This window comes from Nanorana parkeri, unplaced genomic scaffold (genome assembly GCF_000935625.1).
Source record: "Nanorana parkeri isolate BGI_ZX_2015 unplaced genomic scaffold, ASM93562v1 scaffold49, whole genome shotgun sequence".
NCBI lineage: Eukaryota > Metazoa > Chordata > Amphibia > Anura > Dicroglossidae > Nanorana > Nanorana parkeri.
The window spans coordinates 1,976,838-1,989,245 of record NW_017306317.1 but is presented as its reverse complement, the minus strand read 5'-3'; positions in this window follow the sequence as shown (position 1 = coordinate 1,989,245).

Sequence of the window (12,408 nt, the reverse complement as noted above, 5' to 3'; positions counted from 1 at the left end):
TAACATATCATCCCAGCTAGGGAAGTGCAAGCTTTAGATGACTGCTGTCATATACTACAATATAAATAATTTGTCAATGATTTCTAGAAACTATGCACATAGACAGGAGATGTAATGAATAACTTGAACTTGCGGTGTTTGAAGAGTTCATGACTTCACATATTCCATGGGATTTAGATATCATGTGCTTTTCATTTGGAAACTATTGCTGTGGGAATATTTAACCCTCCTGAAATGAAAGCAATTAAGTCAGTTGATCTCAAAGTTCAGTTTATAAAAAACTCATTTTTATTGAAGACCTTGACATATAAAGCAAACCTTTGACTGTGACAAATGTACTGTGCTGTACATGCCTTTTCTAAAGGTGCTCAAAGGTCATATCCCTCTTAAGAAATAGCTAGATACACGTCTGTTTCTAAGGAAATATTCAGTAGATATAGTGCTCACCCCCCTTTTTGACACTTGATATTGCTTAAAAATTGATTGTGTTAATTCTAGAAAGTCTGAGTCATTGATATATACGATTAGCTGGCTGACAGCGGATGCAATGACCTCCAAGGCTGGTACATTCATTGCAAACCATAGCCCAGTGCAGTTCGGCAATCTGTCCATGTCCAGACCGCAGATCACGGACCGGACCACGTTCCTCTTCAGTTGTTGGTTTCTAGGACGGCTGACATCCTAGGAACTGACGACATCAAGGGTCCTCCTCCTGCAGTCATTGGTTGCTAGGACCACTGGGTGGTCCTTACAACCAGTGACAAGTATTTTCCCACCTCAAGCATTAGAGGAGGATGACTGTACTGCTGGGGTGACCATCCTCTCCTGCAGCTCCTGGTGGTGTCCCTCCTGCAGTTCCACCTCCTAGATCCCACTTGTGGCCAATCAAGAAAAAAAAAATAGGCACATATGTGCCACATACTATGTGAAGACAATAAGGACCCATTCGCACCTATGCTGTGAGTTAATTGCATGTTTCTGTACCGCACAGTGCCGTGCAATGCACCTACCATGCGTTGCAATGTGGCAGCTGCATTGCATGCACTACTTTTGTTCAACCGGAACACAACACATGATATTGTGGTACTTCGAGTTAGGGTGCAGTTGATCGCATTGCGGCCGGGAGGTGCATTTGCAGTGCCATTGAAATGGCAACGGAACTCACCTTCTGCACTGCAACACACGGTAGGTGCATTGCATGGTACCGTGCATTAATCATATCAGAAACTGGCCCCTTGAGAATGTAACTGCCCACCCCTGGTCTAGGTGATCCTATTAGAATAGCAGTCCCACAGCCTAAATGCCTACATTATCAACGTGGAGAATGGGGGTGAAACTTTAAGCTGTCATACATCCTAACCTATTCTTACCATCTCTTAACCTAATCAAGTGGTACTCATCTTGGGGTACACATATTGTTCCTTTGAATTCATTCTTGGCTAGTCTGAGAGCCATACACTAGTGTAGCAGTACATACGCTTCCACTATTTTGTAGATATATGTGTGACTGTAAATGTGTCAAATATTTTAACACAAAAACTAGAAAGAGAAACAGACTTGATGCTTCTGCGGATATGCATTGTCAGCGGTCACCTCTGACACCAAAGTTCACAAAAAGACACAAGCAGCAATACGTTTTTCATTAATATTGTTGCTCTAGGCAAAATAAAAAATAAAAATACATGATGCAGTGTATCACTGGTATTAAAGGGGTTCTAAACCCTCCGGTTTTTTTTGCCCGTATCTATTGCTAGCAAGCAGTTAGTACAGCACTGCATGACGGAATAAATGTCAGTCAAAGTACCGCAGCGCTGAATACTGAAAAATGGCCTGGGTGGGAAGGGGGTTTAACACCGCGGATGTCAACTGGTTAAGTTGCATTAGTGAAATAAATGAACTTTTGCACGATATTCTAATTTTTCGAGTTTCACCTGTATATGCAAACAGTTTTAAAAAGAAAACGCTTTAGCAGCGGTTTAAACTTACCCTGTTTTTTGCCGCGCGCTCCCGCCCGAGAATCCGAAATTGCTCGGGCGGCCACAAAGCATCTTGGGGCGGGCGCATGCGCAGTTCGGATTTTCGGCCGGGAGACGAGCAGAGACGCGTGCACCCGCAAGCAGACACCGCGGGGTCGGAAATGCCTGCACGGACAGAGGAGTCAGCGCTGGATCGGAGAGCCGCCGTACCGCTGAAGGGACAGATGATAACATCAGGAAAGAAGATCAGATTAAGAGACATCATTTAAGGTAAGTGCTTACATTAACATTGGGGGGAGTTATGGATTTTCTGTGCCCTCCCTGTAGCATTTCATTTCCTGTTAATCATGCCAGGATATTATTATTTTTCCACTTCTTTTAAAAGGTGACAACACTGTTCTCTTTGCAGTGAAATCACAAAGAAGCATTGCCAGCCAGTGGACAGGGTAGTCTTAGGAATACATGTAGTCCTCTGATGTGATGTTGCATTAGTTTTCTTGTTTTAGGCTTTTTTCGTTTATTTTCACCTGGTGATCCATCCAGTAAGTCTGCTTTCTTTCAATTTACATCAACAGACCAAACTGTCCAGGAAAAGTGGCTGTTAGAGGGATGAGGCAAACCATTTAACGCCGACAGGGGTGCATGCAAGGGTCAGCTTTAATAATTAATGCAAAATCTATATGCCAAAAGGAAAATAATAAACTGTTGCTGTAGCTACTTTTAAATTCGCCTGAGCTTGAATATGACCATCTAGAGCAGGGGTAGGCAACCTTGGCATCTGGTGCAAAACTCTAAATCCCATCATCCCTGTGCCTCTGGGAGTCATGCCTGTGACTGTCTTGCAATGCCTCATGGGATATGTAGTTTTACCGCAGCTGGAGTGCTGAGTTTGCCAACCCCTGAGAACTGTAGATCTAACCTAATAGACAAAGTTTTCTTTTACTTTTCTATTTGGTTATAAGGATCTGGTAACTGTCAAAAGATATGATCTGTGTTCAAGTGGAGCATCTGATTGAGCAGCCCTGCGTGAAAATCAATCTGACACAGCTGTGTTTCGATGGTGGCAGCTTAAAGTATATTTCCGCTTTTGCAGTCCAATTTCGGAAAGCCCCACTATATGTTTGTTATTGGTTCCTATTCACAGCATACCTAAAAATATATATATTTTTCTTCTTTTGACCTCTGGTTAGACTGCAGGCTATTCTGAGCAATTTATGAGTGAGTCTCTCATCAAGACAAAGGGGGACAGACTTAATTTCCTCCATTAACATACAGTGCTTATAGATCTTTAACCCTTTGTTAGGACAGAAAATGTACAAATCTAGTTTACAACTGATAGTGAGATCTGCCAGCACAGTACAGACAGGGTTAATATTGGTAAATATTATGTCCCCACACTCCTTAAGCCCTTTCCTTAAAAATTACAGAGAATGGAAAAACTTAAGTTTTAGAGTTTTCTGGAAAAAATGGAAGTAAATAATTTGTAAAGTCATGCTATGTGAATGGGAACATGTAACCAACATAAAATAAGTGTTATCCCAGATTGGCTGCAAAAGTGCAACCACACTTGAAGTAATTCCTAAGAGCAGGAGATAGGTTAGATTAGAAAGTTAAATAGGATGATGTGCATATTTACCAACATTTCAGTTCCCAGGGCACAGTTAACACCCGCCCCCCGCCAGAGTGGCCTGCCCAAACTATTCCTCTAAACAGGCATGGACCTCCTGCTTTCATTCCTCAATCACTGTATTTAATACCTTATCAGGTTGTTGCGCATGTGCAGTAACCCAAACAGGCCCTCCCCCCCCAGCCCCAGGCCAGACACCAAGCCTCAATTGCTGCTATCCCCCCAGCCAGCCCCAGACTCATCTCACTCAGCAGCTGCTGCTGCTGCTGTTCCCTTCCCCCCCAGCTCCAGATCATTGCTGGCTTACCTTACTAGTGCAGTGACACAGGCTCTGCCGCTCAGCCTCCAGCTGTGAGAGCTCCACGGCTGCCCCTGAGGAAAAAAAAACCTTCCTGCATGTGAGCAGGAAGGTACCAAAACATCACATTGGATGGGGGTTTTGGACGTACCAACTGTTCCGTACGAGTCGTACGGAACAGTTGGTACGTCCCAACCCCCCATCTAATGTGATGTTTTGGTACCTTCCTGCCCACGTGCAGGAAGGTTTTTTTTCCTGTGCTGATTCTACGGTACGACCGCGGCGGTACGGACACCTTGCCGATCCCTGCGCTACGCGGGCGATCCGATCGGCAAGTTTCTGCTGGCAGCGGGCTCAAGGGGCAGCTGCTTTGGGCCCCACAGCCATGAATGGGCCCGTGGCAACGCCCTCTTTGCCCCGCGTTAAAGATGGCCCTGAACCCAAATAAGGGTGACACTGTGATCCTGGGACATCACCTGGGACACAGCATTATTGGAACTGAGGTCAAAGATACAGAACTGCCCTGGAAAATCTGGGATAGTTGAGATCTATGAATGTGGATGTAATAGCATGTACACTGCAATTTGGTGGTAGATTTACTATGCAGCCCTTGACATATGGTAAATGCAATAAAACGTTTTATGTATGCTCTCTTTTGCTCTATGTAGGGTTCACATCGACCCTTATTTATCAATGTATTCTTGCTAGGAACTGAAGCTATTTACCCATATCCACCAATCAGAATTAGATTTTCAGGGGAGGAATGATGATGATGATTAGTGGCTAATGAAGGTGGAACTCGATTTCTTAGTAAAAACACATTGACACATAAGACCCATGTATACAAATTAATGCCTGTCAAAAAACAGGATGGACCAAAGTAGCTCTGGATGAATATGTCTATAATGAATCTTACATTTGGGACTTCGTATACGTGTGTCTACATCTAGTTCTGACCTAAAAGATAATTATAGCTCTGTAGCTGTAGTTATCATGCCCACACACTGCTGTGATGTGTACACATATGATGAGTTGCTTTATGTCTGAATGTATGACCACAAGAGGGAGATGCGGCCATATCAATATAAATGTGCCAAACTGGCTGCCTTTTATTTTTACTTTTCTTCCACTTTTTACCCAGAGTCAGTGCCCTTTCCTCTGTTTGACTCCTTATTTTCACCCACAATTAAAAAAAGGAGGAAAAACATTTTATATTTAGCAAAATACCAGAAAGCAACTGACAGCCAAGCACTAGAGTGAACATAATGGTACATTTATAATGTCAAGAGAACTACATATCTGAAAGCAGATAAAAAGTCGTACTTGTCAAACCTATAACACAGACTGACAGAAAATGCAATTTTAGCACTCTCCAGATAACTGTACAGAAAAAAAATGTTAATTCTAACTGCAGTATTTTAAAACTGTGAAATAAGATCTACAAAAAATATATTAAATTGGAAAGAGCAGCCTACATTTACTTATTTGCTTGTAATGTATTTTCCTTCGGTGATGGAATTTTATATTTTTTTTGCAGAAAAGTCAGCTTTATTGGTGATGTTATATAGGTTATCTAATTTTCTAACATTCTAAAGAATGTGAAACAGTAGAACCGTTATGTGAGTTACATATAAAAGTAATTTCATGTCCACATGCTTCTCTCAATTCCCTGTGACAGTGAAACCTCCACCTTTTCCTAACCTAACTTAAAGGGACACTAAACTACACTCAGGAGTTAAATCTTAAAAATGCATTCAAGTACCTTAACTATTAACAAAACTGTACATTATTTGTGTATCAATCAGTTTGAGATCCTCAAATCATCTCTGAAATGGTGCTGACACGGCCCTTCCTTCTGGAGGATGGCTACTTTTGTTCCCCATGGTCCCTGTGTGTTGTAAAGTAGCCACTGCTCCAAGCTCACTCCCATAATGGACTACAATCTCATATTTAGCTTACTAATTGGTGTTGAGATTGTAGGTTTTTCCTCCCTTCCCATTCCTGCCCCCTTTTCCTTGCCCTTCAAATCTACGTTACCCTTCTTTCCTAGTTTTCTCATATTTATTTGACTCTTACTTTTTCTCTACTTCCTCTCTATTGTTCTCTCTTCTATTTTAGTATTGATATGTCTTTTAAAAAACACTTGAGCTGTTAGGTGGATAACTTCTGTTACAATGTTATTGATTACTGTTAATTTTTCTTATTTTTCATGTTGGCTATTATTGCACTCTCAATGTAGGACAATATTATGAATACTCTGTGTAACAAAAGCTTCATTTTCTATTGTACAGTCTGTTGTATTTTCAATAAAAACTTATTTGAACAAATATCAGGTAGGCTTGCATATACTGATTTGTAGAACCTAATGCTATAAAAAGCACCTTAACTGGTTCAATCATCATATTAGGGAAAAAATTACAGATGTATTTTAAAATTGATCTTATCTTCTCATGAAATCATTACATTAAAAATGTGACTAACAGGAATTCATTAGCACAATTTAATATTAAAAATCAGATCAGATAATGAATCATTATCATCCAATTCCTGATTAGAAACTGCAGAGTACTTCCTAACATATGACATTTCTTTGGCACACTGTTCTCCAAGTGCCATGAAGCGGAATGAAGTGGCATTCATTCTGAATGGAAAGCCAATACGCCTTTTCAACGCACTTGCATTGTAGCGCATTGTTACAGAAAACGCTGTGTGCTATTTTGGGGGGCATTTTAGTGCATTAGGCAGCCCAATCAAATGAATGGACTGCGCTAACACAGCACAACAAAACATAAATGTAAATGGGAGCGCAAAAGTGTTATCAGAGGGGCAGTTTCTAGGAGTAGTATCAACTGTACCATACAGACACTATGCAAAAACTGTACCAAGGCAAAATAAGAGCTGCAGCATGCTTACTGCTGTATAATAAGTGATATATAATTTACAACTGACTTTTTTCACCCAGTTTGGGGGGACGAATCTTGTTATTCTATTCTGGTCATTCGTAGGCTTAACAAGTATGGTACTGGCAAACAAAAGGCAAAAGGAAGCTCAACACTGCCATTGGGGGCATGTATCAAAGAAAAAAAAACATACAGTATCTCCCCCTACACAGAATTGCCAGCCCTCCCAAACACAGGGGGCTGTGTTATCCATTCCTTCAAGTTGTGACTTAGCTAACCAGGGGCAAAGACTCTTATGCACTACATTACAGGGTGTTCCTTATTTCTGACATTTTTAGCCAAATGTGATTTTCTGCAAAACCCATGGTAGCAGTTAACCCAAACCATTATTTTAATTTACCATATAGACCTAGGTTTCGAAAGACATACTGTTTTGCCAAGAGCTGTACACATTTTGGGATGTATTACTTTGTACTAATGTAAAATTGTTACACAGTTTAATTACATTTATTAAAATACTCTTTAATACACACCCTTGGCCAAATGAAAATACTGTTTTGCTTCAATTATCGCATATAAACTCTAAATTAAAATATGCTGTTGTTTGTCCAGAAGAGGAGGAATCAAGGATTCCATCAGCATTTTTAGGCCGATCAATGGCAGGTCAGATAGAGATCATTAATCACAAAAGCATATGACCCTAGCTATGTAATCTAATGTCTCTGTCTGTAAGTGATGATGCCATGTTTCACAAATAGATTTTTTTTTCTCGTAATTGATTATATCGAATTGACCCCAGTAAGTAAGTAAATTTATTTTTAATTCGACCCATTCAGCAATAGAGGTTTGTACATAAGCACTCACAGAAGCAATGAATTATCAATTTCTCTCTAAAATCATCTATTCTGTGGACAGGCCCATATTAGGAACATAAATGGCATGCTATTTATCTATTTTTATTTTTTGGTTTTATACCATTAATACATCTAACCTGTGTAGCCCGTTTAAATAGAAGAGGGTCTTAGTCAAGCTATACACATGGCCCATCAATCCATCCTGTAATGAAGATGAACCAAGGCATGTTTGAAGTCCAGCCTGTGTGACAACCATGGCTAGAGAAGAGTTGAAAGAAGAAGAATACCCTGTACATCCAGACATGGGGGAGTGTGTGATTTATACACCTTCCTTTTATTTAAAAAGCACTGGTACCTGGTGATCAGCCACTCTGGCAACCAGTGCTATAATATCAAGATGGGAAATCCCTGGGAGAGTGTCAGTCATGTGTAAGTTCCAAGTGTAACTAAGATGAGATGAATATGAGTAGTGTGAACCTATTTTTGTCCTTAAAAAAAATAGATCCAAGATTGCTATAAGGCAGATATCTGCTCTGTTTGTATCAGGTTTCATAAACCATGGAAAGTGTTTATTCTTCCTGAACATAGCAACTTAAGTCCCATTAAGGAAGCTGGGCGACGTGTAATGACGCGCTGCCCGGCTTCCTGATTAACCGGGAAGCCAGGTGGCATGTAAAGACTCGCCACCCGACTTCCCCTATCACCTGGGAAGCCGTCTTCATGCTAGCTCATCACCAGCTGATGAGGAAGCGTGGAGCCAGCTTTCTGGCCAAACAGGAAGCCGGGGGTGCATTGTAAGGGCAAAATGGCGGCTGCGCATGCCAGATCTCCATGTGGCCGTAAAACGCGCCATTGTGCGCAGGCGCACACAAACCGGAAGTGTGCGGAAACACATGCAACGGCCGTCGCATGGGGAGTGATGCTGTTATCTGGATTAAGCTCACCATATAAGGACGAGCCTGCCCCTGCTCCTTTGCTGATGGTCTTTTCAGCTTGTGTTCCTATGTGCTTGTTCCTGTTTGATTCCTGTGACCTGCCTGACCCGGATTGTTTTGGACTTTGCTATTTGGATTGCTGCCTGCCCCTGACCTCGACCTGTTTCTGGACTTTGCCTCCTGATTTTTGTACTCTCTTGCCCGGCTGGCTCCAACCTCTGGGTTCTCTGACCGCGCTCCTGCCTCCTGTTCCTGCTTCCTACCATCTGCTCGGTGGACCTCCGGCTTGCGGACTACGCGCCATCGGGACGTCTCCTGCACGGAGTCGGTTCCCATCAGTGGCACTCGTGCTCCTCACTGTCCTTCTGCTCCCTGTCCTCACCTCCAGGGGCTGAGGGACATGAGTCGCAAGAGAAACCTCCCCACTTCCGGTCTCTTACCAGGTACGTGACAGTAGGTCAGGGGCAGGCAGCAAAGTAGCAGGGGCAGGCTCATTCTTATATGGTGAGCTTAATCCTGATAACAGCATCACTTCTTCTGTGACGGCCGTTGCACGTGTTTCCGTACTTCAATGCAAGAGCGATTCTAAATTATGCACACAGACCGTTTTGCTAGTACATAGATACCTCCAGCATCAACAGATGTAAACGTCTCATGAACTTATTTTAATAAATACTATATTACTACTCTATACTACTATAATACTATACTATATATACTACTATAATAAATACTAACATCATATACAGCACCTCAACCTAACCACTCAACTATCACATTCTCAAACATCCCCACACAGCTATCTCATCATGTATTACTTCCCCCTCCCTTTTAGATTGTAAGCCCTCAGGGCCAGGGTCCTCCTTACCATCTTGTCTTGAATAGTATTGTGATTGTAATGGCTTACTTATATTGTAAAGCGCTGTGCAAACTGTTGGCGCTATATAAATACTGTATAATAATAATACATCTAAAGCAAAACTAAAGTTTCCTTTTTTAATGCAAAAACTTGCAAACACTTTGAAATAGCAAGTTAAAAATAGTACGCACACGCACACTGGCAAACTATGTATTGTGGTTTTCTCCATAGGTTTCCCTGCGGCTGTGCAGGCAAAGCAGCAGGCCTTGGGATTCTCTGTAACCTTTAGTTTGATCTCTGTTGGCTGCAAAGCTCAGAAGTCATGAGCTTTCCACACACCCCTGTTAGTAGAGTACATCACTACACAGAACAATGTGGCTTCTCCCAGTTCTGCCCTGTGTTCTCTCGCCTCATAGTTGATAGACAGTTGCTTTTATTAAGATAAGCAACAACTGGCTGATATAGGAGAAATAGAGCATTAGGGAAGAGATAGAACCACCTTATTATACACATAGTTCCTGGCAAAAAATGAAAGTAGTTCCTAAAGGGAATTTTATGTTAGGGAATGATTATATCACTTAGCAGCACCACCCTCCTCAGCCCCCACTAATGCTGAGCCCTTCAGGCTATGGATAGTAAAACAATTACATGATTTATGATTGCGGGTCAGTAAGACCATTCAGCTCTTGTGGCAATGCTTTTGGTAACCCTCCCTTAAAGCGATACACCATGGCTTCTGTAAAAGTCTGCATTGCCTGTGCCAGAAGCAAACCATAATGTTTTCACACCTGGTTCATTATCAGCCCTCTCTCTTTCACACATCCTTGAATACATAGTAATATGGACATTTTGGTGGTTCTATTTAATTCCAGGGTGAAGTCTGTATTACGGACTGGATAAAGCGGCACGTTTATTTCCCCTCTAACCAAACATTCGACTGGCCGAAAGTTAGCTAAATTCTTTTTTAAATTTATTTATCCTACACAGTATGCCTGCTTAGCTGAATTCTTTAGTTAACATATTTTGATTCTTCACAGTATACCCAAAACATGGTGTTTGGAGAGGCTTCATTTTGTTCGAGATTTTGGCAGGATTTCTTTTCCTAATTAGGTATCTCTTTGTTATTTGCCTTTGCAAACCAAAATAAACCGCCCGACTGCAAAAAACAGCCAGTCTTTTCAGTATGCACTGGAGTCCTAACAGTCCTATTAAGTAAAAATGATTTCAATTAACAAAGCTCGTTTTTGGTAATGGTTTTCACACTACCTTTAGAGTCTCCTCTTTGCACTGTGTTTATGGAAAAAGATTCAAAGTTTACTTCTCTTTCTGGTCCCCTTTAAATTTCTACCGTTTGGTTCTTGATTTGCTCCTACACCTCTAGTTAAAGTGATTGTAAACACAATCACTAAAATCACATTAAAGTCTTCATAATATGTTAAACTCACAATGTGTGCCTTTTTCTTTTCATAAATTTACTTTTGATGGAAAAATCTGTTGATCCTGCAAGTGATCTCCTGCTCCCTGTCTGCAGAGGCAACAATCTGCAGGCATATGCACCCTCTGCAGCATCATTTCACATGCTCATTTTAATGTGAAAAAGCCATATCTATGGCTTGCTCTACCCTGTCCGGCTCCAGGATTCCTATGTCACATGCAGCATTGCCTAACAGGGCAGATAATAATATTGATTGAGAGCGGCTCATCCATAAAGCCTCACTGTCAAAGACACTAACTACAGGGCAGACTGGAAGAGTGCTTACTGGTGACAACAGGATGACATGTGACATGCTGCAGATTGGACCCGCCCAGTGGACACACCCAGTGGATTCGTCGGGCAGTGTTGAACCCAGGATGAGCAAATTGGTCACTCAACCTGTGAAAAAAGTTATTTGCTAAGGCATTCCCTACACTGATTTGTCACAAAAGAATTTGGGTTTCCAATCACTTTAATAGTGAAAATTATGAGTTTTCTTTCTAAACATTTTTGCAATATTTCAAAGACAAATAATGGTTTATCATGGTAATTTTATTGTAATTGTTTCTCTAAGGTTATATACCGGTATACACTTTTGGTTCAAATATGTCTTTATTAAATTTGTCAGAAATTGACAGATTGCACAACATGCTAACATTTTGAGGGAGAAACATTGCATGGGACAAGAAAAGGGAAGGTATAGCAATGGCTAATTCTTTATGGTTACAACAAACTCTGGTGTACAGAAGAATTTAGCGACATTTTAATATTGTCACAGGATAAACCCTGGAAGCACAGATTAGAAAGCAATAGAAGGCGAAGCTTTCAGTTCATGGATACTAGGGATGCACAGATACCGGTATTTTGGTACCGAGTACGAGTACCGATAATTTTTTTTCGGTACTCGCCGATACCAATTACCGAGTAACGGAAGTCCCATTCAGGAAGCCAGGTGGCGTGTAATGACTCGCCACCTGGCTTCCTGATTAGCCGGGAAGCCGGGCAGCGTGTAAAGAGTCGCCACCCTGCTTCCCGATTAACAAGAAAGTCCCCTCTTACCTTAGTATGTGCAGAATGTCACCCTGGGGCCTCTCCAGCGAGAACGTGGCCTTCGTCCGGTACCCAGCCGGAGCCGCCTGGCAGGCCAATCAGGAAGCCGGGCGCCGTGTAATCATGCAACGCCCTGCTTTCTGATTGGCCGGGAGGCCGGCTCCATGCTCTCTTGTCATGAGATGACGAGGGAGCATGAAGCCAGCTTCCCGGCCAATCAGAAAGCAGGGCGTCGCGTCATTAGACGGCGCCCACCTTCCTGATTGGACGCCAATGGCTGGGTACCGGACGAAGGCCGCATTCTCGCTGGAGAGGCCCTGGGGGTGACAGGCTGCACATACTAAGGTAAGGTAACCTTACCTCACGAGGCCAGCTTCCTGATTGGCCAGCTTCCCGACCAATCAGGAAGCCAGGCAGCGCGCGCTTTAGCGGGCG